We start from the raw sequence: 26,378 nt of genomic DNA, 5'->3' as shown, positions 1-26,378 counted from the left end.
GTCAGTGATTAATTTTCAGATACCCAGAAGAGTAATTAAAATTAGTAGAGAAAGAGGAAGAAACCAACAGCTCAACAGCTAACATTTATTGATAACTCATGATATGCTATATGCTGAGCAAAGCATCCAACATTAACTCATTTGATCCTCTCAATAGTATATGGAGTAGGTACTATGATCACTGCTTTACCGATGAGAAACTGAGTTTTGGAGCAGAGAAATAACCTTTAAAAGGTCACACAACTAGTGAAGCGAAATGAAGCCCATTTCTAACTGTGATTAGTGATTTGCCCACTGACCACTGTCTTGACCATCAGAAGGAGTCAAACCTGAAGGCCTAGAAGCAGAAGTGGCCTCTATTCCTCACCGGCCCTAGCCACACCTCCTCCAAATCCCCACCTTGAAAGCATGGATTCTAATTTTTAGATCTGTGACAGCAGGCATGCACTGACGATGAAAGAACTTGGCCTTAGGAGTTTGGGGGTTGTTCCACGCAGCTGCATGATTTTCAGCAACACTTCTCTGGGGCTTATTGTGTTCATTTATAAAATGTGGAAATTGAATATAAAGATAATATAAGAAGTTGAACACAAAACTTTGGCACAGGGCCTTGTACTTACTTGATTAGTGTCCACAACAGTACATAAAATATAATAATATTAATAATACCATGTTTTTAACATGATGTCTAGCTCCCAGAGGTGCTCAGAAAATGGTATCTATAGATTTTACATCATGATCCTTATCAGCTTCTGATTCAGAAAATTAATAGGCAAGTGCAATGACATCCATAGTGCTACTCAATGAGACAAGTCTGTGTCCTTACTAATAATAACCGCCTCTCCAAGACAAGTTCTTAGAGTATGTGACAATGCTACAGTAAAGCTTCTTAGAATAACATCTTTATTAAATAAAAGCCCTATGCCTTTAGGGGGATAGTAGGGCACATCGTATAATCCTCTGCTTTGCATATTGAAATTAAGCTACCAGACCTTGCAAAAGGCATTCAGAGGCATCTTAAAGTGGAGGATGACCTTCACAATTTCATAAAATAAATGATTAATATGGGGACCATTAATTCCACCCATACTCTATTCCCCAAAGAGCTTTATCCATCCTGAAAAAGGCCTTTCACTTTCAAGGATAAATGATACATATTTTTAATACAATTATGAACAATCAGGTATGTAATTTATATTTGTTATGCATAATAAAATACATAATTAAACATCACTTCATAATTAATCAAGGCATTGAAACCTGGAAGTAGCAAGAAGCTACTCTGCAGCAGCATCCTCAGTTGAGGAGATTATTTATAAATAGTCTTAGAATTTTAGGATTTTTTTATTCCTAGTTCATTCTCTCCAAGTGTCATTGGATAGGTCATTCTTGACTATATACTGAATTTGGATGCATGATTTAAATGGAGTGATCAGAGGCCACTCACCTACACTGTTCAGATAAAATCTAAGAAGCCAGAAATTTAGTACACATATAATGCTGACCCAGTTTTAAGTAATCAAATAGAATTAATTATTACCATAGTGTCAATAACTTAGTCCAAGATTGTGCCTGAGATGATTTCTGCATTGAAACTCCGTAGTGGATAGGGAATAAAAGAAGGAGTAATCCATTTTGTTTAGGACTGTAGAAGTGGTAAAAATAAAAATTTCAGATTTACCTACCTGCCTTATTGACCTTATCAGCTGTGATAATCAAACAGTTAAACAGGCTGTACTAAATAATTTATTAATGACGATGATTACACTAAAATAATAGTAAACATTTGCCAGACCCTCTATAAAGTACTTGAGACATAGTCATTTATTTAGATTTCATCATCATCCTATAAGGTGAGTATTGTTATGTTACAGACAAGGAAACTGAGGCACAGAGAAGTTAAGTGATCTGTCATATACATGATCTGTCATGCGTCATAGCATGATCTCTCTTCAGTTAAAAAAGTAGATGAAAAACTGAAGAACACAGAGGGATCATATGTAATTCTGCATGTGTAAGAGATGGGTGTTCTCTTGGAATGGGCTGAGCTTTGTTTTTGAAATTAGTGTTGGTACCATGATAAAGAGGACTCACGCATAATAGATGTTCTTTACCATTGAATGAAATTGAAGGTGCCCAGCAGGCTCTCAGCTAGTTTCTCCTGGAGGAGTCAGAATGTCTGAGTTGATGATTATACTGGAGGGAAAAAAAAAAAAAAACCCTCTGCATTACCATATCTGTCAAGGAGAAGGATGGATAAGTGCAGAGGAAAGGTTCACTGAGCTGCCCTCATCAGGGATAATCATATTCCTTATTTTCAAGTAATGCCCCATTTGATAGCTGATGTCAGCAGGTATTGATTGAATGTGTTCTGAAAACCTGCAACTGAACCCTGCAGGGAGTTTAGCAAGTGTGGGGGCTCCTCAATATGCACAGAGAATCTGAGAATAGTGGGCTGTACTTGACTACATCTTTCTCATACCACCATGAATGCTTTGTGTGTCTTAGAGGTGAGTATACTATTGAGGGCCCATCGCATTTCTAGACTCTGGTGTTATCCTACCACCAGACTGCTCTACCTTTTGTTTCAATCATACTGGGCTGCCCAACAGTCTTCAAGTATGCCATCTACTCTCAAAACTCTTCTGCCTTTGTATATGCCTCTTTTTCCCTCCCTTTGGGAAGCTCTTAACTATTCGTTAAGACCCAAGTCAAGTATCCCTGTGGACGTAGTAGTTCCATTTATTCTGTGCTCTCTACCATATTCTTGTATTCCCTCCACATCCGAAGACTCAAAGGGAGACATGATAGTTACAGGTAAGGAGAGACAAAGGTCTGGGCCAGGCATGGAGGACTTTGCATTGGAAGAGTAGATACAGGGCTGAGATATCTGATACCAGAAAGTGGATTTGGTTAATGATGAGATGACCTGACAAGGTCATTCATTCATGATGATTCAAAGTCAGATGCTGTGTCAGTTAGTGGAGATAGAAAAATGTATTTCTAACCCTTAAAGGGCCTTGGCCAGAAGGAGACACCATAATTCAAATATTAGTAGGTATCATTGGTTTTGCAGAGGATATCTAGAGGAATCTTAGAGGAGCATGAAGGCCCATAAATTGTTATCTTGGGGGAGGGAGTCTCCTGTAGACCATCCCATGTTGGCCTACACTTCTGGGTAGTACTCTAGACCTTAGAACAGTGGGCAGTAGAGTAATCCAACATAAAGTCCCATCCTAGGAGCTAGAGTGTCAGAGAATGAGGGAAAACTAAAGCTCAGAACCATGGGGCTTTTCTTGAGGCAGGTGCTTCAGCTAGCAACAGAGCAAACTCATCTTGGAAGGATAGCTGGTACTCAGCCTCTGCCCATAGGACCCAGAACTGTTAAAATAAATACAAAGAACAGACTGATGGTTGCCAGAGTGGAGGAGACCCTGGGAGGATGGACAAAATGGATGAAAGGGAGTGGGAGATAGAGGCTTCCAGTTATGGAATAAATAAGTGACAGGAATAAAAGGCACAAAGTAAGGAATATTGTCAATGATATTATAATAGCACTGTATGGTGCTAGATGGTGGCTATACTCGTGATGAACATAGCATAATGTATAAATTTGTCAGATCACTATGTTGTACACCTGCAGCCAATGTAGCATTGTGTATCAACTATGCTCAACTATGCTAAAACAAATAAATAAATAAATAAATAAATAAATAAATAAATAAATAAATAAATAAATAAAATGTTTTGCTTTATGTATCTGTTGAGCTGGGACCTATCTTTCCTCTCACTGTGTCATTTCATAGCTGTGAAACCTTGGGCAAGTCTCTTAACTTCAACAACCTAGACTGCTTCATCTAAAATGAAAATTAGGGGATCCCTGGGTGGCTCAGTGGTTTAGCACCTGCCTTTGGCCCAGAGCGTGATCCTGGAATCCCGGGAATCATGTCCTGCATCGGGCTTCTGGCATGGAGCCTGCTTCTCCCTCTGCCTGTGTCTCTCTCCCTCTCTCTCTCTCTCTGTGTCTATCATGAATAAATAAATAAAATATTTTAAAAAATAAAATAAATAAAATGAAAATTAATAATTATTTCTGTGGGTTATTCTTAGAGTTAAATGGACATTTAATTCATCATAGATTATCTTATATATAGTAATGTCTCAATTCATAGTGACATCATCATCACTGTCACTATTATCAATATTATTACCACCAATTATAGGACAGACTTTAGCTGAGCCCAGTTATAGGGAGGGTGCTGGAGATTGCAGACATGGAAGCAGAAATTCACACATTCCTCCATTATGAGACTTACATTTAAATTTTATGTCAATGCTGTGTACCTTCCACTTACTTGTCTTATTAGGTTATAAATTCAAGTATATAGTCTCTGGCACAACCAGGGCATGGCAAACAAACAAGTGACTCAACCAGAACAAAAACTCCAAAAATATCTCCAAAATCTGTGTTAAGAAATAAAGCCAGTCTATAATTTGTTCATTTGCATTTTCTGGAATTTCTAAACTTAAGGGAAGGAGATTTTAAGAAACAATTGTGGCATAATAATGACACTTGAAAGGCGATACTATGTGTGATGTGACTGTGGATACTTTGTTCAGAGTCACTGGACATCACCTTATGCTTTCTGTATCCTTCGTATCCTTCGCCAAATGAAAACATGCTTCGTTCTATTAAATAAACTATTGACCTCTAGTTTCACCATCCATCCACCTATTTATTTCTTCCACACTAATCTAAGAATGAATAAGACCAAAAAAAAAAAAAAAAAAGCACATTGCAGACGTTTTCTAATTGTCTTAAATGGTAAGACTCATTGTCTATTTTCTCATTGTAATTAATTGAATCAGTGTATAACTAAGATGTGACCCGTTGATTTTGATTTTTTGCTATATATGTTATCTTTTTTTTTATATGTTATCTTTTCCTAGTAGATTTCTAGCTCTAGTAATCCTAAGTAAGATGGCATCTGCCTACCTTGTTATTTTCTGAAAAGATAATGTATGTCCACAGAGCCAGCAAATTTGTATTCATAAACATTAGCATATAAGGAGCTGTTGTGTCAGGAACACTGAAAATGTGATAAATATTAATTTCTAGACTGGTATTTTGTCAAGGATTTTTAGAATCAGCATTTCATGTTTTTGTTTCTGCCCTTGGAGTCTTCTAAATGATAGAAATAGAAGCTGGCGGCTTTAACACGGTATTTTTTCCATGTTCAGAGGTCTGCCAATATTTTATTTTTTCTACATAGTGCAGTTCTACCCTTGATTATTAATAAGCTGTGTTTCATGCTTTTTCACAGTATAGTTCTGGATTTCATAGGTGTATGGAGCAAGGGTATATATTTTTACTTGATTTTATTTTTAGAAATCAGTGCATACTTTTTTCTTTTTTCTTTCCTTTTTTTTTTCTTTTTTTCAGGGGAGAGAGAGGCAGTGGGAGGGAGAGAGAGAAAGAGAATGTATTTTTTTTTTTAATTTTTATTTATTTATGATAGTCACACAGAGAGAGAGAGGCAGAGACACAGGCAGAGGGAGAAGCAGGCTCCATGCACCGGGAGCTCGATGTGGGAATCAATCCCGGGTCTCCAGGATCGCGCCCTGGGCCAAAGGCAGGCGCCAAACCTCTGCGCCACCCAGGGATCCCGAGAAAGAGAATGTTAAGCATTAAGCAGACTCTATGCCCAGCACAGAGCCCCATGCGGGGCTCAATCTCACACACAACCCTGAGATCATGACCTGAGCAGAAATCCAGAGTCAGACACTTAGCCAACGGAGTCAATCAGGCAGCCCATAGAAATCCATACACACTATTTTTTAAGCAAAAAGACACAAGAAAATGACATTCTGTAAGTAAAATAGCAGATAAAAATATCATAAGAAATTTAGTATACTATATATAACTTTTTAAAAGAAGGAAAAAAGGGGTGCTGGAGTGCCTCAGTCCGTTAAGCATCTGCCTTTGGCCCAGGTCATGTTCCCAGAGTGCTAGGATAGAGCCCCATTGGGCTCTCTGCTCAGTGAGAAGTCTGCATCTCCTTCTGCCCCTCCCCCTGCTCGTGCTCATTCTCTCTCTCTTTCCCTCTCAAATAAATAATTTTTTTTTTTTTTAAAGAAGAAAAAAAATCCAAGTGTTTAAAAGAAGTGATTGCTCACAGTGGGGTTGTTGACTGGTATTTTCTATCTTGTTTGAAGTGAGCTACCAAAGGATCCCTCGAAATTGACTGGTGACTTTTCAGTCACAAGGCTCTAGCCTCTGGTAAAACCCCTTCCTTTTGGTCCTTTTGGTCTGTGGACATTTGAAAATGGAACATGAAACATTCATGGGGAGTGGGGTCTGAAGCCAGAAGCTCCACAGTGTGAGCCCTAGGTTTGAATATCCAATCTCTTACCCCCTAACTAGCTATGTGACTCTGGTTGAGTGACTCAACGTCTCTGAGCCTTACTTTCTCTATGAAATAGGGAAGACAATACTGACTCCACAGGTTTGTTGTAAGGATTAAACAGAAGCAAGAGGAGAGAAAGATCAGCCCTCGGGGCTCAGGAAATGATGAGCTCTTCTTGCCTTGGAGATTCCTGTCTAGCCTCTGCCACTCATGTACTATAGGATTTTTCTGGTCCCAGTTTTCTTTTCATAAGAAGATGGCATTATGTTAAATAGCCTCTCAAGTCAATGTGAGTTGTATAAAAATCACAATTCTTATCCTCATGTCAAGAAAAGAGAAACTGGAAGCTGCTTGTGTGGTCTGCTCCCTGTCTTTGTGTCTGGACTTCCTGGTGAGGTTATGGAAGAAGTGTAGCACATCTATAGCATGCAAATTATCCGTTTTTAGAGAATCAGGAAAAAAATATATAATTGCACTAAAACTAAATTCAACATGTTTATCTTGAGTGATTCATAGACATGGTTACAACACAGGCACTGATAAAGGGTGGAAAGAAAAGAAACTTGGGGGATCCCTGGGTGGTGCAGCGGTTTGGCGCCTGCCTTTGGCCCAGGGCGCGATCCTGGAGACCCGGGATCGAATCCCACTTCAGGCTCCCAGTGCATGGAGTCTGCTTCTCCCTCTACCTGTGTCTCTGCCTCTCTCTCTCTCTGTGTGTGTGACTATCATAAATAAAATTAAAAAAAAATTTAAAAAAAAATAAAGTAGCTAAAAAAAGAAATAAAGAAAAGAAAAAAAAAAAAAGAAAAGAAACTTGGATCAGGATCCTTATTAAGTGGCCCTTACTCCTTCCTCACCAAGTAGCATTGGAGAAACAGTTTGTATAAGTCTTATTTTCCTTATCTTTAAAATGAAAGATTGCTAACTTGTTGTAAAGATTAAATGGGGTACATACAGAAAATAGGATTTGTAATGCATGAAACACACACTGTATTTACTTACGGAATATTATTTTCCCTTTTAATCATCTCATTCACTTCCCTGTAACTGATCCCCCTGATTCCCTGCCAATGGTTCCACTTCTACTTGATAAAAAGCCTTCAAACAAGGATCCACAAAAAAGGGTTGAGTCCTATACTTGATATTGATTAGGGTGGAGTGATATGGCCAGGAAAATTCCGTGGAGGAGAAAGAGCCCCTGGCATAGAGGGCCCTTCTCTTTCCTGCAGTGAATAGGAGCTCTCCCAACTATGGGACAGCTCTTCTTGTTAATCATCTATTCTGGTTAATGCTCTGGTTTGCAGAGCATGATAGAGGAGCACCCAGGGAAGAATCAGGGAGGTATAAGAGAGAAAGGCTTTTTTTTAGAGGAAGTTCAGGGAATTCAGTATTGCTGGAACATAATGTGCAAGGAAAGAATAGAGTTGAGATTTGAGCAGAAAACAGGGGCCAGATCAGGGAAGGCCTTACAAAAGGTGAGTCATCAGAGGATTTTAAACTCCAGAGTGATGTGATCAGATCAGTGGCAGGATCGTTTTGTCAGCAGTGTGGAGGATGAATTGAAGGGAGTAGAGACTGTAGACTTAAGATCAGCCAGGACCACACTGGAGACATCCACTGAGAAGTGACAAGGCCCTGTACTACAGTAGCAGCACAGGGGAAAGGCTGGTTTGCAAGATATTTTAGGCATCCCAAGTGGCAGACCTGATAACTACTTGGATACAGAAGGTGAAACAGAGGCAACTCTCAGGGCTCCAGTGGGGCCTGTTGGTTCAGGGCTACCCCGTGAGCTCCCAGATGCCTTTGCTTCCATGACACTCATGCTAGTCCACTCTAGTGGGAAGAACTAACTTCTTTTGCAGCAATTTCATTGCATTCTTATTTATACCCCACTTATTTTGTGCCTCGAATGATAATTATTTGTGTGCAAAGCCATGTCCCCCAAACGATTTTAAACCCATCAGCATAAGGATCTTGTTTAATGCATCCCTGAACCCTCAAGAAGAGCTGGTCAGTTATCTTAAATATGTGCCAATAGTTACTTCGCTAGAAAGATATATTCAGCATATGTTCCATGTCTTCTTCTAGGCCACAGATTGAATTGTTTCTAAAGGCATTGGTCTCAGGAATATCACCTATGGAAGGTCCTTTATGCTTCATTGGATGATTCATTACTAACCACTTTTGGATTTCTTTTCTTCTCTCAAATGGTTAATTGCTCTGGATCCCTAGATCATCTTTTCCAAGCTTACTGACACCTGAAAGAGAAATTCAAATATATTACTCTATTTGGGATAATTAAAGCTGTGGTCTCCTCCTGGTTCTTTATATTCTTCAATGCCTTGAAGGAGATTCAATTAATCTAATAGGATTTGTTTTGCTTGAAAAGGTGCAGGCTATAGGTTAGTACTCTCATTTTTGTCAGGTTGCCTGCAAGTGAGTCTGTGGTTCTTGTTTTACAGAACTCTGACTTGTGAAACAGAGGTTTACAAGGATGACAGAGTATAATAAAAATGATACTGCTTGATTGTGAGATAGGAAACTGAGGGTTTAGCTGTGGTTCTTCTGCAGGCTCTCCCCTGTGGCCTTAGGAAAAATCACTTCACCTTTGGGCTTCAGTGACCTCATTTGTAAAATGAGACTGTTAGCCTAGAGCTTCAGCTGAAGCTCCTAGTATCCAAATACTGTTAGCTGTGTTCAAGTGGGCTGGGCACACCTAGTGATATCCTGCAGACTATCCTTCTCCCTTAAAGTGTGCCTAGTTTTATCAGAGCAGACAGCAAGAAGCAAGGCAAACCTGGAGGTCAAGGGGATAGGCAGGATCTAGAAGTAGAAGAAAAAAAAAAAAAACAGACCTAAGTCCAGAGGTTTTAGGAGGCAGGCTGGTTGAATAGGCAAAGCACAGGTTCCAAGGGGTATGGCCTTGGAGAGCAGGTGGTCATCTAAATAGTCAGATGGTATGGGGGAGGGGGGTGGGGGCTGGTGGCCACAGCAGGTAGGCAGCGAAAGGCAAGGAAGAAACACAGGAACATGTAGTGCTCCGGAGTCAGAATCATGGAAGTCTGTCAGGGCTTAGCAGGGTCCTGGCCACCTGCCTGGGTTCATGGGCAGGGCAGAGATTAAAAAAGGAGAAAGGGGAGGGGGATCAACAAGAGCAAGACAGAGTTCCAGCCTCGGAGAGCCTGACATATTAGGCAGGTCTCCAAAAGAGAGATTTGGGCAAAGAGGAGCAAGACAGAAGGCGAATTCTCAGAACTGGGCCACCAGGTGGGGGCTGAGTTAACAAACGCAGAGTTATAGGAACTGGGACAAAAGGTCAGAGGCAGACTAATAGAAAGAAGGTTAATGCTGAGGACTCACGTTTTGGAATTTGAGTACCATAAGGTTTCTTCTAATCCACAGCTTTTAGGAAGCAGTGATTTCTCTTATCTTTCAGCTGCCCATCTTCTTCTACTGAGTGACAGTCTCCTCTCCCTCCCCCGCTGCTCTCTCCTCATTCTGTCAGCCCTCAGTGACTTTCACTGAGAATTTACTAAATTCCAAGTATGAAGGGATGGGTTTTTTTTTTTTCTGGAAGGATAGTGAGAAGTGAGAAAATGTAAAATCACAATGCAATGTGATAAATATGGCAGAGAGGTACGTGCTAGGTACAGAGAGTGCTGAGGAATCAGAAGCCAGTGGCATCCAGGGGGAGCGAGGAAGGTGTCCCAGAGGAAGCACTCTGTGAACAGAGCCTGGGAGGGCAGGTGGCAGGTGGCCAGGTGAAGAGGCTGGGCAAGGGCGGCCTGGGCAGAGAGAATGGTGTTTTTGCATGGGCATGGAGTTAAACAGGGAATGGGCATGTTTAAGGAATCAAGGGGTAAGCATGGGGAAAGCTGGTGAGGGCAGTGGGGGGAGTTGCCAGAGATCAGTGAGGGAAGTAATTGGGAATTTTCAGAAAGTAAGGGACACTAGAGTTGATTTTAAGGAAGATGACACTTTCTGGCAGAAAAGAGGGGAGACGGAATCCTGAGAAGGTAATAACAGTGAAGCAAGAAGAAAGCCACTGGGTCCTGGCAGGAGATGACAGGGCTAGAACCAAGGCTGTGGCAATAATGAAGAGGAGCAGAAATAATCAGATGTTGGGGAAGAAGCAGAAGATCCACAAATCCACAACACAACTCGGTCATAAGTAATTTTTAGGAGTCAGGAGCAGACAGCTAGGAAATAGACTGAATCTTTCCTTGAATGGCACCCTCTACAGGTGCTCGTTCAGTGCCACCCTCACACACTCCCAGCCTCCCCCTGAGGCTTTGGTTCTCTTTCCTTAGTCCTGGTGTCCATCATATCCCATATTTTATTTATCTTGTTTATTGTCTATCTCCTCCCACTAGAATGTAGCTTTTTGAGGGCAAAGATTTTTGTCATTTGTGGTCACTGTCTTACCCTTTTTATCCCTAGCACTTAGAACACTTCCTGATACACAGTAATCGGTAAATACCGAATGAATAAAATCAAGGCACTAGCAGCCATGGACCAAAACTTAGAGCAAGGAAAGACTTACAATCATGGAATATTCAGTTTTAACAGACCCTTCCATTTTAGGGAGACATAAGTGATTTGCCCAAGGGCACCCACAGCATGCCAAGCAGAGATAAGAAGGAAAGGGTCTGTCAGTGTGTAAAGTAGGGCCTCATCTCCCAGGGCTGACTGACAGGCAGGAAAGGAAACTCGGGTGTTGGTGCCAATGCTTGGCTGCTACAGGACACCACAGCTACAGGTCAGTCCTGATGTCACCAAAGTGAAATTTATCAAGATAAAAATGAAATCATTTGATTTCTTTGTGTAATGGAAACATACTGAAACAATTGTTTCTTTCTTCCAAGGACTATTTTCATCTATAATGTCCTTTATCCCTATTTGTAAACTCCCCACCCCCACCCCTGACATCCCACCCCATACCCACACCCACATTGTTACAAGAATAAAGGATCTTCTGGAATTGGGCATCAGACATCAATATTGTATATTTTCCACAATACTTGTGTTTCTGTTTCCTTTCTTTTCTCTTTATCCCTCAATAAATATTAACACTTAGTAAACACCAAGCCATTGGTATGTAAAATGTGAATGACAATATTTGGTTATTTTTCATAACTAGAAATGTTAGAAGATTCTGAAAAAGTATGAACATTTGAAAGTTGTGTGAAAAGTCAGATTACCACTTTCTTTTTCACCAATCTGTTCATTTGTCCATTCTTTTCATCATTCATTTATTTTCATGTTTGACTCATATTTCCTTAGTACCTACTAGCTATAAATGATTGAGCTATTGGGAGTATGAAACTAAATCAACAAGTTTACAACCTGGTAAGAGAGATAAGAAGTAAGGTAAAATAATACTTTCAGTAATTCAATAAAAACATACCTAATTTGTGTTCTACTTATTTATATTTCAATAATTTAACAAATACCGACCCAATAGCTACTACATATCCAGGCACTGCTTTGGGAAATGTGCATCCAAAAGGAAATAAGACAAACACAAATTCCTGCCCTTATTGAAATTACGTACTGGTTGAGGAAGCAGGCAGTAAATGGTTGTGGTATGGGCTACAGAGGAAAAGAGTGGTGGTGCTAACTTTGCCTAGGTAATTAGGGAAGCTTCTTCAAAAAGGGGATATTGGAGTTGAACTCTGAATGCTGAATAAAATAAATAGATAGGAGGAAGTGCAGTTGAGGAGAAGTCTAGGTAATGAGAACAGCAGATGTGGAGGACCTGAGACTTCAGGGCATGTCTCATTGGTAGAGTAGAGAAGGCCAATATGTGGGGCAGCTGCAAAGGGAATGTGAGACCAGAGCAGTATACAACAACTGTATCACATAGAAAACCATAAACTCCATTGAGGGCTTCGCTCTTCTTCCCCAGAACAATAGGAAGTCAATAAAGATTACAAACACAAGAAAGTAATGACAGAATTTGAAATTTGGAGATTGGATTGGAGTGTGACAAAAGGAGAGAGGGTAGAAAAAATAAATATTATAAGAGAGATGTGGAAATGTAACAGTAAAAATTTAGGAGACTAGAAGATTATATGGTCCTGAGGATGTTGAAGAAAAATTAATGGAGGAGATAACTTTGGACCTGGGCTTTGAAGAAGGATAAGACTCAGGAATGCAGTCATGGCAGCTGTGACTTAGCAAGGATACTTTCAACAGAAGGCCATCATGTGGAAGGTCATGGGAACGTGAAAGCATAGGTGATGTGTTGGGAACAGCAAGCCGATAATTCTGGACAGACACCTGAATTACAAGAGTGGGAAATAGATTGAAAAGTAGAAGTAAGGGTGAAAAAGTTTGGGTATTGTGCCATTTGAATTTTATTATTTAAAGCAAAAGGAAAAATAAAACAGGAATCAGTGAAAGATTCTGAGTCCACAATTACATTCTCATATCTGTTTTCAGGGAGATTAATCATATAGCAAGGTGTAAGAGAATTGGAAAGAAGAGAGGTTGGAGGAAATGAGAACACTTGGGAGTCTAGCACAATCAAGGCTTGCATGAGGATGGTGGCCGTGGGAATGAAAGAATGTAAAGGACATTATGGAGATGAAATGAACAAGACTAGCAACTGATTGGTCACCAGACTACATGGAAGAGGCCTCAATACTTCATAGCATTGTCAGTACCTCATTTTACTTGTTCTTCAGTACAAACCTTTGAGATAGGTTATAAATTTGGTGCCCTGGAATGCAGACTGATAACCACATGAAATCTTGCCCACATGACACTAATAGCTGTGTTACTAATGTAGCAGTTTTTGGGTGAGTCCCAAATGGACTGGATTTTAAATGTTAACCTACTAACAATTATCTCCATGTCCTATTAGCAATCAGCTAAACCATCTGTTCCTTCCAATAGAGGATATCTTCTGGAAAATGAATTTGAGAATGGTGAAATATTGGATGCTTAAAAAACCCAGACTGAGAACATTATTTTAGAGCACTGCATTCTCTGGTGGAGGGGGAAGATGTGGGAAGGAATTTCTTCTTCTCTGTTATATAAAGCTTATGCTAAGATACACAGGATATATAATGAGTTCTATGACTTAATTTTGTGTTGCCAACTTTTTTTTTTTAAGTGAAAGACTAATCATGAAATGATTCAAATGGGAAGGCAGTGCCACTAGTGGAAAAAAACCTAGACTCAGAATGAGAAAAGCAACTTTCAGCTTATCTGTGTTATGTGTTAATGATATAATCTATATTTTCACTTAATATCTCTCAGTCTTAGATTTTCCATCTGTAACATGAATGTACCAGCCTTCCTTGCCTAAGTCATAGAATTGTTGTGAGGATCAAGTGAATTGATGTATGTGAGAGAGATGCCCAAATAGTATCATATCATCAGACCTGAATGCTATTTGCTTGGAAAACTCCAAACTGTCATTGAACCGGATCTGTGAACCTCTGAACTATATATCGTTGGCCAACAGGGGGTATTGTCATATTAGGTGTAATAAAGGTTGATTGATAAAAAAAAAACTTCATCACAGATTTATGAATTTTACATCACAGTTCTGAAATAATGGGTCATGCTATGTGTCTTACGACAGTAAGTGTGCTACATCTGCACTGTATAAAGTAACATATTTTGAAGTGTGGTGCCTGGGCTTGCAGCATCAGCAAGACTAGAAACTCATTAAAAATGTAGATGATTGGTGCTCACCCTAGACCTCCACTGAATCAGAAACTCTGCAGGTGAAACCAAGCAGTTTGTGATTGAAGAGTCCCTCCAGGATATTCTGATGTGCCTTGAAGTTTAAGAACAACTGATCAAGAGAGAGGAATAAGCTCTGTAGTCAAATCCTAGCTCTGACCTTTTATCACACAATGACTTTGAACTTGTTCTTTAACAATGGCTGCCCAGAGATTCCCTACTGTGGTGGAGGATTAAGAGGGATGGTATAGATATATTTTACTCCTCTTAAAATACTAGCCTCCTAACTAGGCTAACCATCATATTTGTTAGTTCTTCTGCCTACATAAAGATTTTTCTTTCTTTTCCCCCTTCTTCATTTTTGCAAACATTTTCTTGGGTGAAAATAATTTTCAAAGAATCAAGTTTTCGGTTAAGCTATTGGACCACAGAGAGGAACAGCTTATTTGAAGACTCTAATATACTAGGAAAAAACAAAGCCAGGTTTTATTTTTGACATTGAAAACATAATTTTCAAAGTGCATAGGCTACTCCTCAGAAAAATACAACTTATGCTACTAAAATTTATATGACTGTCTACGTTTCATAAAAGTTTATCTGCTTCAGACAAACCAGGCATGCAAATGAAAGACAGCTTCTGTGAAGATGGCTTGGTTCTCTTCAGAAGTGTTATCTATAGCTAGAGTACACAGTAGTTTAGTTTTTTGGGATCACTACCCAAAATGAACCTATTGCTAAGCACAAAAATTAATGCATAAGACTAGGTCTGGGTCTGGTATACCTTTTTTTCCTCTGCTGGAAATGAGCTCCATAGGTATTTACATTAAGTACTAAAATGTTCATTTAGAGCACCAAAGAAATTTTTTTTTAAAAGATTTGTTTATTTATTCATTAGAGACACACAGAGAGAGGCAGAGACACAGGAAGAGGGAGAAGCAGGCTCCACGCAGGGAGCCTTTTGTGGGACTCAATCCTGGGACTTCAGGATCACTCCCTGAGCTGAAGGCGGCGCTAAACCGCTGAGCCACCGGGGCTGCCCACCAAATAAATTGTTAATGAAGCTGCTGAGATAATGGGGCCAGAAGAGACTGGTCTACGCAATGGCTATAGGGTAACCTGCCACATGTCATGCATTCTGCTAAGCACTGGGGGAGCAGAAGTAAGAAAAATCAGAACAGTTCCTATCCTCACTGAAGGAACAGCATAGCAGAGGGAAGGACATAAACAAATGATCACAAAATAAGAATAAGAATATTTCTTATTTCTCACAAAATAAATATTCTTATTTCTCACAAAAATAAGAATATAATTATAAGTTGTGATAAATTCCATGAAGAAAACAGTACAGGGTGTTTTGAAAGCATGTAACAGGAAGAACCGTAAGCCTCTGCCCTGAAAGAGTTTGCAGCCTTCTTGAATGTGCTTTGCATTTTGTATGCTCAGAGTTGGTGTATGTAGTTCTTTACTGCTACTCATAGTACAGAATGTCCAGAATTTTACTTACCAGATAACTTCGCTGCTATCTGACCTTGGGAAAATTACTTAATCTCACCAGGGTTCGGTTTTCTCAACCATCAAAAGGCACAGAAATACCAAGCTGATAAGGCTGTTTGGAGGATTAGATGGAGAAAGACACAGAACTGTGTGTGCTTGGCACACGGTAAGTGTTCAATGGATGCTAACTGTGTTAGCCCAGAGGAGGGGGAGATGGAGATGGAGGGTGATGAGATGGTGACAGTGATAATTTGTAATTCTGGACTTTTGATGCTTAGCGTAATATTTGTTCCTTAGCAAAAGATATATATGTAAGTGTTATAACCAAAATATTAGAAAAAAATTCTTAAACATATAAAAAAATAATGTCTAAAATCTGTTGCCTGGTCTATTTTTTGACTATGTGCTAACAGAGTGCAGAATGTCTTAACAGGAAAGGATAAGGGGAACATTCTTAGTTTCAAATTCTGATCTACCTTTTAGGTGATAATGTAGTGGTGATAATCAAGTTTCTAAGTTTCTAACTCTTGATCAAGGACTGGAGAGGAGGGTTTTCCTGGAGAATGAACACAGTAACATAAGAAGACATGTCAGAAAGACAAGCTTACTAACTCTGAGGTCCTGGAATAAGCAGGACAACAGCTAAGTCAAGAAAACTAGGCTTCAGTGGGGAGCCCTTGTTTCCAGCCTGGCTCTATTTCTCCAATGAGCTATGTGGTCTAGTTCATCTTTATGGGCCTCAGCTTTTTCTTTATTTCTCTAGTAAGATTTGTTTCCTTTATGAAACATCCTACTTCAGGGAGATGTTATACCTTACTAGAAGGGTAGTATTAAATGAGATGATATAATATAAGTGGTTTTAGAGATTTGAAAGCCCTAAGTAAACCAGATTATTGATCATAATATTGCTATTATAACTTGGGCCACATATTGTTAAATATTGTTTATCTTCTGTCTTCCCAAAACCATTCAGCCTCTTCAGTACTGAGAGGATACCATTTGTTTTCATGTCTAAAGCAGGATTTCCAGGCATGTGTTGACCGAGCTATAGAGAATACACCATATTTGAAGAAATCAGAAGAGGTGCTTAGAGAGACATGGGAGTACAGGATTTCTAGGGGGTGACACAGTGACAAACAAGGGTGAGTAGCTTCTAGAGGCAAACATACAGCCAGAGTAGTGAGGCATACTGTTAAGCAGAGATTTCAGGTTTGCCAGTAAAGCCAAAGTTCAAGCAAAGATAAGAAACTTGGACATTTGGAAAACCATAAAAAAATATAGTCATTCTCTACTTACTTTTATTTACTGAATAAACTTTTATTGGGTGTGACAGAGGGCAAATATGGGACAATGGTTCCTGTCCTCCAGGAGCCCACCATCTGGTAGAGGAGAGCAACATGCATATTGTACAACTGGAGGAACTCCGAGATGGAAGAATCTACAGTGGTCTCTGAGATTAAAAAGTATCCGCTAGGGAGGCCAGAGAAGGCTTCCCAGGAGGGTAAGGCTTGGGTATGGAAGGAGGAACACCAGCAGGACACTGAGGGGAGAAGGTGGGAAAGATCATTCCAAACATTTTCAGTTGCTATTTTCATGCGGTGATCTGTCTAAAGAAGGCTCAGATTCTGGTATAAACTAAGATTTGTGTAGCCCTCATCATAGACATAATTAAGATCCCAGTTAATTAATCTGTTGGTGATTCTTCCTTTTTTTTTTTCTTGCATAGCAGCCTTAGTTTATTCTTCATAATATACATATTAAAAAGTGATAATGTAGAGCTGTAACTGAGAAAGTATCACAGAGTTCCAAAAATGAATTCACTGTAGGAGTCTAAATAGAAAATAAAAATCAGCTTTTTAAGCTGCTTTTTTACAGAGTGAGTTTGGAGTCAGCAGTAATTCTGGGTATAGAACACATATTGTGCTTCATAAATTGAGCTGACCCAGAATATTGCTGCTACTGCTACAACATTGATCATATAGCCTCTTATTTTGCACAATAAGAATTGTGTAAACTCACTATCAACTCTGTTCCTCATTGGAGTGTGACTATTTGTGGGCTATTTTGTTTGATTTACCTTTGCTCTTAGCTAAAATATCTGGGATTATCAGTTATGCTGATTTCTTAACACATTTTTAAAATGAAGATATGAAAAGAGGTTTAAATCAACAAAGAAACGTATATCGCAAATCTATATGAAGGTTAGGGACCTTAAAAATCCTTACTCATAATGGGTACTTGGTTTGAGGGGGTAAAAGTAGATAAAAAAAAAAGCAGTTTCCTGGCTTTCTGGTCATCATTCATCCTCCTGAGGCATATTTCCAAAGTACCCTATATTGCTAGCATGAGCTTTACTCTTGTTTCCTTATAGTACCCCTGTATAGTATCTATTTCCTCTTTTCCTTATTCCTTGACCCTTTTGTCCTCTGCTTACTTCCTTGTTCTCCATACCTCTGATTCCTTTTAAAAAGCTTTCAGGCATAATACTTGGCTAACGCTCCCTCTACAGGTGATCTGGTGAATCCACTGCAATTACCCCAGCACAGTTAGATCCTCTTCAGTTCTTGTTATGTCACCAAAGCTCTGTGTATCATCTGGTTAAAAGAACTGTAGCAGCAGTAGGAGAAAATCTTTCAGACCGGAACCATTTTAAGTAGCAGGATTACAGATTCCCATAGTCTATTTTTCCCTAGATGGAATTCACTGTTACAAAAATAAAGCATTGTGAAGAAAGAATTCATGTATAATTGATTTTTGCATTAAAGCAAATTATGGTTCATTTGTCCCAGATGAAAACAGAACCATTGTTAATTTACACCAAATGACAAAAGCATTTTTTTCTAAACTAGACTAGTGGTTATTACAACTTGTAAAATCCAATAATAAGCCTGAGTCCTTAAAAGTAGAAAAGAAATGGAAAATGTCAGCATAACATTAGTGACTTTATTGAATATATTTTCCCATGGTTAAAAGGTAGTATACAAGGTGATGTAGGTTAACTACTATAGCAAGCAACAGTGACTTCGTGTAATAAAGGCCTATCACTTTCATATCAGTGACTCCTGCAGTTGGTGATTGGGCTCTGGGCCGTAGAGCTCTGCTCCTTCTACCTTTGTCACTGCCACTTTCATCATTTGACCTCCAAGATTGTAAAATAATAGAAAAAAATAGAGGGCTTGGAAAGTTGTATAAGAAGTTTCATGACAAGGCCTGTACTCATCCCACATCTTCCCTGCCCACATTCTTTTGGGAAGAACACAGTCAATGTTGCCAATCTAACTGCAAGCAAGGCTGGGAAATGTGGGTCCAGGAAAAAAAAAAAAAAAAAAAAAAAAGGAAACAATTTAGTGAACACAGAGCAGTGTTCAAACAGAATTTCATAATTTATAATGAAGTGATTATTTTACAAATGATCAATATAATTCCCATTCGTTTTTCCTGTTTCAAAAAGAAATCTGCCCCAAGAAGCTTTAATAAAAAGAGGTTATATATCCAGCAGTTAAAAAGCAAGGACTATGGAGTCATATACACCTTAGTTCAAATTTTCCTTTATGTTTTGCTAGGCTTTGGCTTTCTTTGAGGTCTTTTTTTCTTATTCTTGAATTTTCTCATTCATTTTTTGTGAACTATGGTACCTAAAAATAAGGATACTGTGATGATAAATGAGATAACGTATGTAGCATAGGAAGTAGTCAATGAATGATAGTATTTATTTGTATGATTAGTAAAGATAGTGTGAAGGATATTAATACAGATGACATCTACAATTAGACCTCATCTAGTTCCTTACATTGAGGACATTTTCTTTCATCGAAACTACAAGCCATTCTCAAAAAAGGAGTTCTGCAAGTCACAAAATAAAGGAATTTGGTGAGGAGAGAAACATCCTTGGTTATGGTAGTCTGAAGAACTTTATAGATTTTTCATCTTGTGGAGGTGGGGGTGATAGCTGCCCAGTCCATTGGAATGTGATGCCTGTCTCCCCAGTGGCATGAGGATGACTCACCAGAAAGCTTGTTTTTGCCAACTCTCTCTTCTCATCTGTAACAGAGAGGAGGCCCACTTGTACCTCTTAGGCAGAATGGCGTACTGAGGTTTTTGTCTCTCTAATTTCTGTGAAATGTGCTTTCTCCTTGATGTATGCACATAAATCACAGACATTTGCAAAACAAGTAAAATATGAAGTCTAAGGCTCAAGTGAATTTATCACAATTAAGTAAAAGGTTTCTCAGCCTGTGCCCATGCAGGAAAGCAATTGTGTCATCTGGTACAGATTGTTTCTTTCCTTATGTTTAGACAAGAAAGGGAGGAAGGAAGGAAGGAAGGAAGGAAGGAAGGAAGGAAGGAAGGAAGGAAGGAAGGAAGGAAGGAAGGAAGGAAGGGAGGGAGAAAAGGAAAGGAAAGAAAGAAAGAAAGAAAGAAAGAAAGAAAGAAAGAAAGAAAGAAAGAAAGAAAGAAAGAACGAGAGAGAGAGAGAGAAAGAAAGAAAGAAAGAAAGAAAGAAAGAAAGAATTTACTTATTCTAAAGTGTCTGAGAACCTCCTCTGATAAGATATGCTTAAGGACTTTTGCTGGTAATGTTTCTCGTTTTCGCAATGAAAACCAACTATAAAGTATTTAGCTCATGTAAATCTAACACTCTGAATTTATAGAGTATCTTCAAAGCCCTTTCTGGGAACTCTTCACTTAGCTGAGATAATTTTATTTATGGCAGGCGGTGTAGGGGAGTGGAGCAGTAAGTAAAACATATTTTCATTCTGGTTTATAAGTGGGAAAATTAAATCAATATGTAAACTAAGTATGTGGCTAACATCATATAGCTGAATGCCAATGGCCAAAACAACAACAACAAGAATGACAACAATAACTCAGGTCTCTTAATTTCTAGGTCCAAATACTCATATTAGAACAGTCTGTTTTTTATTAGCCCTCTCGTTTGATGCCTCATCATGATTCTATAAACATTATGGTAGAAGGCCATACAAAAGATTATCTTGTCTAATGTACTGCCTAGAGTAGTTGAATGATTAAACAATTCACAACAAAAATTTTTGTTTCTGGTAATATGCTGGATTATTTTATTTGGACCATCTCTCCCTCTGACCACAACTAAAAACGTTGGGTATAGTATTTAAAAACACACACACACAAACAAAATTTCTAAAAGTGCCAGGCAACTAGCAAGATAATAGAGTTATCAAACTGGAACCTAGGCAGAGATGGGGAGGGCTGGTGTTACCTAAAGCCACTTCTGCTTTTGTTGAACCAGGTGAAGTGAAACTTTGAAACTGACCAATAAAGAATGCAGATTGGAATTGTAAGATATAAACTGTAAAATAGCCATCCTTCTTGTTTAATTATAGACAAGTTTGAGTAAATAGTACAGGAAACTATTAAACAAACAAACAACTGTCCTAGAAGATTTAAAAGAAAAAAAAAAGCACTTAAAGAGAACTTCAATAAAATGAAAATTAAAAATGAGGTTGAGAAGTGTAAGGGCAGATTCATCAAAGCTGAAGAGACCATGAGAGAACTAGGAGATCACTCAAAATACATTACACAGAGTGCAGAAACAAAGAGATAGGGAGGACAGGAAAGCTGAGACATATTACAGGCAGGTAAGAAGGGTTGATAAGTGTCTGATAGGAGCTGCAGAAAGAGAGGGTTTGCAGAATGTGGCAGAGGCAATATTTGAAGAGGGAAATGACCAAGAAGTTTCTGGTATTGATAAAATATACAAATATACAGTTTCAAGGAGATTCATGAATCCCAAACAGGTTTTTAGAAGTCCACAGCCGGTATGATGTGGTGGAGATACAGACAACCAGACACAAAGGGATATATCAATACTAGCTGAGGAGGAGGGGCAGTGTATATCTCAACATATGTTGAGAAAATAATTCTCATTCTAGAATTTTTTTCTTTAAAATATGAGGACTAAATAAAGACATTTTGAAAAACAAAACCTGGTAGAGTTTGTCGCCAGCAGACCCTCACTAAAGAACTTTCTAAAACATGCCTCCTAGGCAGAAGGAAAGTGATCCAAGATGGAAAATAGAAGCTGCCAAAAGAAGAACAAAGTGCCATATATGTGAATTAATCTGAATGAATATACATTTTATAAAACAATAATGCATATAGGACTAAACAGTAAGATAGTCAAAATATATTAAATAATAATACATTAACAACATGCATAGATTAATAATATATTTGTAGAAGAGTAAAAGTATTGACTTTGATAAGTGTGCGTGTTATAATTTCAAAGGTAACCACAAAAAAAATGGAAATAATAAATCACATAATTTAAAAAATCAATCCAAAAGAAGGAAAAAAGAGAATAAAAGACAAAACAAGTGGGATGGGACAAAAGCCAACATAAGAATACAACTAGAGGGATCCCTGGGTGGTGCAGCGGTTTGTCGCCTGCCTTTGGCCCAGGGCACGATCCTGGAGACCCGGGATCGAATCCCACATCAGGTTCCCGGTACATGGAGCCTGCTTCTCCCTCTGCCTATGTCTCTGCCTCTCTCTCTCTCTCTCTCTATCATAAGTAAAAAAAAATTAAAAAAAAAAAAAGAATACAACTAGAAAGCCAAATTTGTCACTTATTACATGTTCATAAATTATTACTACAGAAAACCACATAGCTGCATCTCACAATACAATGGTAAGAGGAATATGCGAGTCACCGAATAATATACTTTGTGTGATTCTGTTTCTATATGGTTCAAAATAGATAAACCTACACTATATTGACAAAGGATTCAGGCTGGTAAAACCTGTAAAGGAAAACAAGGACAAAATTATTACAGAAGTCAGGGTAGCAGTTCCCCATCAGCAGTCAGAAAGGGGACTATTTGGGGAGTGGCCCTGTATAATTTTCTTTACACTGTACATATATATGTTTTATATACTTTTCCACATGTATCTTCTAATAAGAATTGTTAAAAGATAGACAAATACATACGTAAATGATGTTTGCTAGGTGTTTCCCTGTGTTTTGTATTACTTCTCTAGAGCAGACTTCAGAATGGAAATCAGTGGGTCAGCGATATTAGTATTTTTAGCATCCTTAATAATAATGGTTCAAAACCAACTCGTCTGATTTCTAGGCTGTTTTCTTACAAGGTTCACGTTACCTCCCACGTATTCTTAAGTTGTTTACCAAAATCTTTTTGTTATTTTGTAGTGCCATCAGAATATGTCATTACCAAAATCTTTCTATTTCACCAACACTATCATTTAAAAATATCCACTTTCAAGTTAACTTAATAGGCAATTACTTTGCATGTTTTTAAATGCATTTGTGCCATGTTAAAGATAGCAGAGGGGCTAAGAATGTGGCCTTTGGACCCCGCCTGCCCAAATCAGTGTCCTCGCTCTGCCAACAGTAGCTGTATAAGCTTGGGCCAGATATCTTACCTGTTTCTCAGTTTCCTCATCTGTAAAATGAGAGCAATAACAGAATCAACTCCACAGGCTTGTTGAGAGGATTAAGTGTAAATGCCTAAAACAATGTCTGGCACATCCTAAGTATTTGATACTTGTTTGCAAGTACTTTATTATTTCAAGAGTAGACCAAAGTTTATTTGAGCTCAGTACAAATCACATCCTTTTTAATAGGATATGTATAATCGGCAAAGCATGCCATGGCCAACCTAAAAGACAAATATTAGCTGCTCCTCCACAACCATTGGCTAACTTAATCTCATAAATGTTCTTCTCTTAGAATGTTAGTGCTAACCATGGGGAAAATGAATCGGAGGGAGGATCAAGAATGCTTATAGTCACTCATTTGGTTCAGTAATGAATTACTGAGCTACAGGCCTGCAGTAGATATATGGAATGCTGTAGTTTGCAAGGCACTGCACGCTAGTAGGGGAGAGAAAAAACAAACATCTAAATGTTGGAAGAAAAGGCACATAGTGCGATGGACTAGGTAAACAGGAGGTCCTAGTCTCATTCAAGACATCAAAGAAAGCTTCCTGGGCAGGGTGGGGGTGGGGAATGGCATTTAGTATTCACCAATGTACCCATCTCTGACAGATCTATATCTCATCATTGATTTCTTCACGAAGACCCTGTTAGGTAGATGCCCAATCCCTTTTTAGAAAGAGGGGAAACAGATTCAGACAAGATAACTGGCTCCATAGGGTTGTTTTCTTCATTTCCAGAAACACCCTGGGATTCTCATGAAATGAAAAACCTATTTAGGTGGCACTTAAGGTTATCTCTGTCCTCTCTTAGCAGGCAAAGTCTAGTACCCGTGGTGAGTCAAATTCTAGCACACAAATCATAAACAGCAAACAGCTGCTTTGACTTTTTTTTTTAAAGCATTAACAGGAAATCCCAAGCTAAATATAAATTGGGTTTTTAGGAAGAAACAATTCAAGGAAAAATAATCAGCATCTCGTTTTGTTTGCCCTCCATTAAGAAGTCTCAGAATACAAATCAGCTGTAGTGTAACTATTAAATGTTTAGAAAGTATTCAAATTCATATCTCTGCTGGCATGCTGAAACCCTAGATTTGTCTTGGAGGTAGTTACCTTGCAATTATGTTTGAATTCATTAAATATTAGGTTATGGTAAGAGATGTGCTGCTCGATATTCCTTGTTAAAATATAATGCAAACCCTGGTTGTTGAAAAGAGAAAACACCAAAACCATTTGTTTGAGTTGGGTTTTGGGTAAAAATAAAACTAGGCTGCCTTATTTTTAGATAAAACTAAAACTAGGCTGATTCAACCCCGTCACCTGAAATGTGTACCATTGTCATTGGTTTCTTGGGGATCCTTTTAGACTTTCATTGTAATTCAAATATTTAAGATTTGTTCCTTTCCAAAAAAAAGGCAACATAATATACATACTTGTCTGCACTTGAATTTTTTTTCTTAATGATTTATCTTCAAGCTCTTTCCCTATCAGCATTTGTTTTTTAGAGATTCCCACCACATGGATATAACCTCATTTATTAACTAGTACTCGACTGATGAGTTCTAATCTTTTGCTCTTATAAGGATACTTAGTGACATCAGCGCTCACTGAGTAAATGTGTGTTCTAAATTCCAGCCATTCTGGAAAATAGTGTGGAGATTTCTCAAAGAGTTAAAAATAGAGCTACCCTATGACCCATCAATTGCACTACTGGGGATTTACTCCAAAGATACAGATGCAGTGAAAAGCTGGGACACCTGCACCCCAATGTTTATAGCAGGAATGTCCCCAATAGCCAAACTGAGGAAGGAGTCTAGGTGTCCATCAAAAGATGAATAGATAAAGAAGATGTGGTCTAAGCTGTCATATCATAGAAAATGAAGCATTTTTAGACAATTTAGGTAAAGTGTGATCAGGAATAAAGTCAGGGCAAGCCTAGAATACAGGATGGAGTGAAGTAGCCAGAGAAGAGAATAGGGTACCAATGGTGGGGGGTTGTCAGAAGCCTGACTGAGGGAGGACTCAGGCTTCCCAGAGGTGACTCCACAGACTAATTCACTGGGACCCATTGTTGCCCAGAGCATTTCTGTCACAGAGAACACTGGGGCTCTGTGGTTGGCTCTGAAGGGTCCTTGCACTGCCTACCCCAGAGGATTTTGTCTGGCTAAAATGAGAATCTCCATGTGAAGGAATTTGGCTAACTATGAAGTATCATGCAAATGTATGGGAAAGTGTCACGTGAAGGCGTAATAATGTAACAGTGGTATTCATTCTCTCATTGCCTTTCCAAACCAAGTCTATGCCTAACATTTCATGATTTATTGTTGCTGAATAGGAAATAATAGAATATTTTCCAAAGCCCTTGTCATAAATGTAAGATCTCATCTAAAACCTGTTTCAAGGAACTTTTTAAATATGAAAAACAAATTCCTTTGAATTAGCTACTATGTACATGCTTGTTCATATAATTCACATATTATCAGCAGTATTTAAATTGAAATAAAGCTCATTTTATGACTAATTTGACCTACCAATAAAAAAAAGAAGATGTGGTCTATATATACAATGGAATATTACTCAGCCATTAGAAACGATGAATACCCACCATTTCTTTCGACGTAGATGGAACTGGAGGGTATTATGCTGAGTGAAGTCAGTCAGAGAAGGACAATCATTATATGGTTTCACTCATATGGAGAATATAAAAAATAATGAAAGGGATTATAGGTGGAAGGAGGGAAAATGAGTGGGAAAAATTAGAGTGACAAACTATGAGAGACTCCTAACTCTGGGAAAAGAACAGGGGTAGTGGAAGGGGAGGTTGATGGGGGGATGGGGTGACTGGGTGATGGGCACTGAGGGGGTACTTGATGGGATGAGCACTGGGTGATATGCTATATGCTGGCAAATCGAATTTCAATAAAAAAATATATATACATAACCTCTTTTGTGTAACCCTCCTATACTTTCTCCTCCTGTAAAGACCCCTTGGAAATCATGTGTTCCAGATGATGTGGTTACAAGATGGAGAGAGCTGCCCCAATAACACCTGACTCTGTTGTGACTGGGGTAAAAAGTGTCATCATGTTAGTTGCCAAAGTTTGTGGTTACTACAGCATAACCTACTGCTTCCTGACAAACGCAAACCTATCCCTTCACATGAGTGCAAATGGATTTATGAAGTAAATTCCCCAAAGTAGAATTTCAGCTTCAGCTTTTGCTTTCCCTTCTCACTACCTCTAGGTTTTCAACAGACTCTCTAATTTATCCTGATGCTTCTCATTTCCAACCCTGGCCTTGCATTCCATCAGCATGGCCCTCATGTAGGCCCTTCCTGTTTACC

General features: G+C 38.7%; 1 protein-coding gene and 1 long non-coding RNA gene across 22 annotated transcripts in view; one reads left to right on the top strand and one right to left on the bottom strand.

Moving 5' to 3' along the window:
- Window positions 1-26,378, top strand: part of DLG2 (discs large MAGUK scaffold protein 2) — a 1,979,996-nt gene that overhangs the window by 1,108,101 nt on the left and 845,517 nt on the right. The gene's annotated exons all lie outside the window — the stretch shown is intronic.
- LOC144295487 (uncharacterized) lies at window positions 18,989-24,625 on the bottom strand. The gene is made up of 4 exons (XR_013362627.1): window positions 24,469-24,625; window positions 23,025-23,044; window positions 22,349-22,381; window positions 18,989-19,640 (listed from the first exon to the last, which is right to left on the bottom strand). It is a non-coding gene; the product is annotated as an uncharacterized LOC144295487 (long non-coding RNA).

The sequence above is a fragment of the Canis aureus genome, chromosome 23 (genome assembly GCF_053574225.1).
Source record: "Canis aureus isolate CA01 chromosome 23, VMU_Caureus_v.1.0, whole genome shotgun sequence".
Classification (NCBI taxonomy): domain Eukaryota; kingdom Metazoa; phylum Chordata; class Mammalia; order Carnivora; family Canidae; genus Canis; species Canis aureus.
This window is presented reverse-complemented; position numbering and strand designations above follow the sequence as displayed.